This window comes from Egretta garzetta, unplaced genomic scaffold (genome assembly GCF_000687185.1).
Source record: "Egretta garzetta isolate BGI_Z169 unplaced genomic scaffold, ASM68718v1 scaffold287, whole genome shotgun sequence".
Lineage (NCBI taxonomy): Eukaryota > Metazoa > Chordata > Aves > Pelecaniformes > Ardeidae > Egretta > Egretta garzetta.
Window position 1 is genome coordinate 1,626,973 of NW_009260435.1, and position 6,796 is coordinate 1,633,768.

Below are 6,796 nucleotides of genomic sequence, written 5' to 3' on the forward strand. Positions count from 1 at the left end.
AAAAAAAAAAAAAGAAGAAAAAACAGAAAGCGGGACAGCACATGAGAGCATACACAGAAAGCAAACGAACCAACTAGTGCATTTGTGCTACAGCTGGTCAAAGAGAGATGACCTTTCCTGTCATTGTCCTGCAATGAAGTCATTGCCAAGTTGAATTCCATTCACCTGCTGAGACCATGCAGGATGGGACACATCAGGCTGAAGTCCAGCATCCAGACAAAAGGAAAAAAGTGGACTTCACGGTTGGTTTTTTTTTCTGGTCAGGTTTCATCTTGGTGGTGTGATTGCCCTGCCTTTTCAGTGTTGGACATTTGCATTTATGTACAATTTTATTTGTGTTTTTATTTTATCTTTTTTTATAAAAAGGAAAAAATATTGTAATCAAAAAAAAAAAGAGGAAACTTGTTTTCCACAGCCTAGACTGACGTTTGACTGCTTGTTCTATTGTGTATGAAAATTCATTGCCAGCGTGGGTTGTTCCGTTTTGTTTTTTATTCTGCGTATAATTACATCCCCTTCTGGCAGTTAATCCATGGCCTTTTGGGATGCTGCACTGCTATTTGTAAGCTTTTTTTATTATTTTTATATTATAATTATTAAAAGCCTGACTTTCTCCTCTCATCACTGTGAGATTACCAGTCTGTTTGAATTGAAATGTAATTTGAAAGGCTTGTTTGTCGCTTTTTGTGCAGTTTCAATATTTTGAGTGGGGAAAAGTAGATGGGGAAGGGGGAGGGGATCCTGTGGGAGGTTTCATTATTGTTGTTTTCCTGTCTTTCTACATTGACTCAAAAGACTGAAGAAAATGAAAGCATCTTCTGTAACGTCCTTCCTTGTCCCTTCAGCATACTGTGTCTCTGGTTACTGAATTGCTGTGAGTCTCATTTAGAAACATTAAAAAAAACCCTCCTCCTGTAAAGTAGGGTTCCTTATGTTTAGAGGACACTACAGCTTATTTTGGCAACAGTGCTCTTTTTGTTGTTGTTAGTTTACAGATCACCTGGTGAAACTTTAAAGTGCAGATTGAGTGCTCAGTCAGCATGGAGAGCTTAGCACAGGCAGCACTGCACAGTGCGTGACAGTTCTCTGCTGGTGGCGCTTGGCTTTGAGCTACCTGGACCTCCCAGAAGTAGAGAATTGTGGACACGCCGTGTCATGCTTTTGAGAACACTACATGTCCACAGGATCCTTCAGCAGCAAGTCTGACCCCTGTGCAATTTCTCTATCCCAGGCCATTTAAACAAGGATCCTGCTCTTAAGGATTCTTCAGAGACATAAGCAAGGCAAAAATGTATTTTTTTACACTTTTGAAACCATTTGAAAAGAAAAACAGTATTAGTGACTCAGGTGCTGTTCTCATATATGTCTAGAAAGGAAGGAAAACTAAAAGGGAACTCCTATATGAGGGAAAGGAAAAGATTGTTTTGTTTTCTCCATGTGTGATTGCCTGGCTCGGCCTGACTCTATGAGGAGGAATGGCATAAAAAGAGGGACTGTATTTTAGTAAAGGAAAAAAACAATACCCAGCTGCCTATAGAACTCATGCAATTTTACTTTTTAAGGTGAAAGGAAACTCAAAACTCACTGATGATTTTGATGGAGAATCTGTTCCTCCTGAGCAGTTGGAGCTCTGGCCTTGGAAGCTGAGCGATAACGATGGGGGACGCGCAGGTGACAGGCGTTTCTGGTGCGGGGCACTGCTGCTGTAGTCTGCAGCTGCCTCTGCTCGATGGCTGTGCCTGTTGGAACATGAACAGGAAACACTATCATCTGCTTAAATTTAAATATAAACAAACCAAGACCTTTGCTTCATCTATTTTCTTCCCTCCATTTGACTAAAGCTAAGACTCTGGGCCAGTTTTCATAGTCCCTGTCCCTAAGAGAAGGGAGAGCAAGCAAATCATCCTGGAGAGCAGCAGGGGTTGGGTTGTAGTTTTACTTCCTTTCTTTGCCTGGACTCTTTTGTGTTGTCATTTCTAGGACATTTGCTGGGCTTATTTATTATTTTGGGGTGCGGTGGGGGAATCAAATGAATTGGAGCACCACGAGCCACCTGGATAATTAATGTTTGGACTTCTAATCAATACAATTCAGGGCAAAATAAGCTACAGAATATGTGTTTAAATAATAAAATACGCACCCTGTCCTGGAAGGAGGGGCTTTCCTTTGCCTATTTTTTACCTATACCCAAAGAATTATCATCGTACATACACAGTATTCTTAGCTGGTGGGTCTTTGTGAATATTACTTATGTATAACACCATGAATATTAATATTGTCATTAAATTTGGGGAGGGGGATATTTTTAATGATAAAACAACTGTTCAAAGTTGGTTTTTTAAGGTTAAACTAAAAAAGAAACATTTATTCAATTCAGTGTACAATCTGTATTGCACTTTTTCACATTTTAATGCTACGTTTTCTTACATATCCTGTGATTTTAAATTTGGAACATTGTGTATCCTTGTAGTGTCATAGTCAAGCTGTTCAGTGACAGCTTCCCTCAGAGACTTTTGGGGAAAAAAAAAAACCAAACCTGTATATTGTTTTATGATTCTCATGTAGAATAATTTTGAGGACTGCTGTAGACGTCTACCTTTCTGTACAATTTTTTTGCTTTTCTGTAGTATTTGCTGTATACTCTATGGCTTTTTTTAATAACTTCATGTTTATTATTTTGTATTGGATGTCCAATACACTTTTTTTAATCCAATCAAATTCTGGTCTGCTTGGAGAGTTTGTTCTCTTTTTAATTATTCCTGTGCTGCTTTTTTTTTTCTTCCCCCCTATTAATCAGTATGGTGACCAGGTTTGGAATTCTACTCCCACCTTTTTTGTTGTGGTTTGGTAGGTTGTATGCTCCAGAGGTAGAAGAGGAACTGTTACTCCCCCTCTGTCTTCATGCAGACGCTGAACATGGAGTGTCTTTATGGCTGACTCCCCTCCATTTCAAAGCTCAACAGCAAAGGTATCACCAAGCAAGCATCAGAAGGAAGGGTTTCAAATCAGTGAAAGTGCATTTAATAATAGCCTTAGTAAACCGGTAAATCACAGACAAATAATGCTCTAATTCTCTGAATGTAGCACTTTGTAGATTTTGAAGTGCAGTAATTGGTATCCTTATTTTTACCCTCATGCTAAGATTCTTTTTTTTCAATACTGAAGACACACTGATCATCAGCCTCTTCTCTGCAAGCCAACCACTTTCCCCAGTTTCTTGTGTCCCATGGTGTCAGGAGCATTAGACCATTCCTCATCCTGACCTCTGCAAACAGAAATACAAGCTACTGCGTTGATTTGCACCATCTGTAGCACACACACACGTGCACACACACACACCCCCCCCCATATGATTTTGCTAGTCAGATCCTTCTGTTCCCTTATTAAATTGTGCAACCACACTGGGGTCTCAGGTGGGAACTGGACCCCAAAATTCTCCTGAAGGGATGCCATGACCCTGCAGCTGGATCAGGGACTTCTCAGCCATGCAGAACTCATGTGTGTGCGTTTGTGTGTGTAAATTGGGAAAAAAGGCATTAATGAGGAGCATCACAAGGCACATCTGAGATGCAGACAGGCAGAGTGGATACAGAATAAAACCAAAAAAGCCCAACCTCCCTGCCCTCTAGTTGCTAACCTCTGGCTTTAAAAGCAAAAGGATATTTCTTGCTAGGTCCATGCAGATGGTTTGCTGTGTTTTGTTGCTCTGCAGATCAAGCCAGGTGAAAAGGTGACACTTAATGAGGTGTTTATCAAGTAGCCCATTTTAAGACCAGTGTAGGAGCGATACCTGCTGGGGCCACCGGTCAGTGCAGGACGGGGACACTAGAGGGCAGCGGTGACCTGCTGGTACACAAAGCTGCACAGCAAACCCAGAGCCTACACCGTAAGAGCAGAACTTGTTTCCCTTCAGCCTAGGTTAAGGAGACTGACGTTGGTGATGCTTTCTGCTTAGCAGCCCTTCAGTAAAGAACACAGGCTGCAAACTGGCCGTGTTTTCATGCCCAGTTGTGGCTTTCCTTGATTGCACTTTGGCCTCAAACACCTTCTGATAAATTAGTGCAACACTTGCAGGCTTTTTTCCCCATTAACAACAGCCACCTGTCTTAAGACAAATTGAGAGTGGATTTAAACTAACTCACAGCTAATCACTGTTCAGCTCAACTAAAAGTGTTCCTCTAGGGGCTCAACATGATTTAACTAAACTGCCTTTGCCGAAAGTGTTAAACCATCACAGTTTCCTGTGGGGCCAGGTCTCCCCTAAGCCAAAACAGGCTTCAGCCAGGTTAAGTCTCCCTTACTACACAGGGGTGCGAACACATACAGCCTGTGTGACACTCTAGAGCCTTCCATCAGTAGGCACAGCACAACTCCTGCCTCCAAAAAAGCTTCCCAGCTCTCCAGTGCAATGGATGCCCTGGAAGTCAAGCGGACAACCATCCTAGCAAGCAAACACGCAGGGCTGAGGGGCAGAGGCAGCAGACAGGACCGGTGGGTTTGGGAAAGAAAAGCCAACACTTGGCAGGCAGAATGTGGAAAAGTGGCAACAAGAACACAAGTGTAAAGGGTGGCAAACACCCACAGATCCAGGCTGTACACGTGCCTTCTGTAAACGCCCAAATGTGACTGAGTGCCAGAGAGACAAACAAATCCAGTGAGGGGGCACAAAGAAGGATTCAGCCTACTCTGAGTACTGCTGGGCCACCTTGCTGTGGGGGGAAAAAAAAGTGTTCTCTGCCAGCTGGGAGAAGCTCTCCAAGCAGGACTCCCTACCTGCAGAGATGCCTGACTCATCCCCCCTCCACAAAGGGGCTGGTAGCAGCAGCACTAGGACAATAACCTATTCCCTGTCCTTTAGTACATGAGAATCAACTTTTTCCAGTTACTTCCCAATTTCAGTTCCTGTTTCCCCTCCTTCTTCCAGCACACGCTGCCTTTCCTCCACTCCTTCCTCTCTGTAGGGACAATGGCCAAAGGCAGCTGGCTCCCACAGGGCTGCACTTTAGAGCAAATCCTGATTTTCCTTGGTAATTTCTTAGGAGGAAAGTCTCTATTCCCCAACCCAGCTGCTTTAGGACATCCCACCCTCAGCTAAGTGCTGCTAAACTGCTAAGTGGCCACTGGCTAAGGGGATGCTGCAGGGTGCTCTGCCCACAAGGGTTGGTCTTGGTGGCAGTTCACCCCCACGCAAAAATGCACCACTAACGCCCCTGCCAGCCCTGGAAACATAATGTAGCACTGCTCTAGTATCTGCAAATCCTCACCACCCGAACCAGACACAGGACAGCCCTGGTTACAATATCCTGCAGCAACCCCATTGCTGCAAAGGCTGGCAGAATTAACTGAGACATGCTAGAGATGCCTCCACCTCCTATAATTCCATCATTCTGTAAAGAGGGGGTGAGGTCTTCTGTCCTGGGCTGCAAACCAGAGGGGAAAGGAAAGGGCCACGCCATTTGTAAGCTCAGTCACTGTTCCTGGCTGGTGGGGCTGCTGCAAAGCTGGGACATTCAGATGGGTGTGTTGGAAAGCCCTGACCCGACTTCAGGCCCCACCTTAGGGCCCTTTCACAGGCAGCATGAGACTGCTGCCGGGGCTCAGTCTCCCCAGGGCACTGCTAAAGCAGACACCCAGGTCCCATCCTGCAGCAGGGCAGGGGTGCCAGGGTGGGGGCACCCAGCTCTGGGGCCGCAGCACCATCCAGGGGGGTGCAGGATACGGAGCCTGGCTGTGACCAGACACATGCCTGATGCCCAAGCCAGGGAGAGCCCAGGGAGGGGTTTCCTCAGGGGAATGGGGAAACCAGGGATGGCTGCATGCCTGACAGCCCTGTCCTGCCCAGCAGCCTCCCGGATCCCGGCATCACAGAATCGTAAGGGTTGGAAGGGACCTCAGGAGATCATCTAGTCCAACCCCCCTGCTAAAGCAGGCTCACCTAGAGCATACTACACAGGACTTCATCCAGGCGGGCTTTGAATATCTCCAGAGAAGGAGACTCCACAACCTCCCTGGGCAGCCTGTTCCAGTGCTCTGCCACCCTCAGAGTGAAGAAGTTCTTCCTCATATTCAACTGAAACCTCTCGTGTTTCAGTTTGCATCCATTGCCCCTAGTCCTGTCGCTGGACACCACTGCAAACAGACTGCTTCCGTCCTCTTGACTTCCGCCCTTAAGATATTTGTATGCGTTGATGAGATCCCCTCTCAGTCTTCTCTTCTTCAGGCTGAACAAGCCCAACTCTCTCAGCCTTTCCTCGTAGGGGAGATGCTCCAGTCCCTTTATCATTCTGGTAGCTCTCCTCTGGACTCTTTCTAGGAGTTCCTCGTCTTTCTTGAACTGGGGAGCCCAGAACTGGACACAGTACTCCAGGTGGGGTCTCACCAGGGCAGAGTAGAGGGGGAGGAGAACCTCCCTCGACCTGCTGGCCACACTCCTCTTAATACACCCCAGGATACCATTGGCCTTCTTGGCAACAAGGGCACATTGCTGGCTCATGGTCAGCTTATTGTCCACCAGGACTCCCAGGTCCCTCTCAGCAGAGGTGGCATTGCTCAAGGAACAACGTCAGGGCCGATCCTGTTCAGCATCAGCATCATCAGTTACCAGCACAAGGGGCGGAAGGCACGTCAGCAAGTCGGCGGGTAATGGTAACCCAGAGGGGGGGGAAGCAGTTCACGGCCTTGATGGCAGGATTAGTCTTCAGAGGTACCCTGGATGAGACAGAGGAACGGGCCAAGAGGAACCTCCTGAAGTTCAGCAAACACAAAGACACTGTCCTGTCCCTGAGCTGGAATAGGC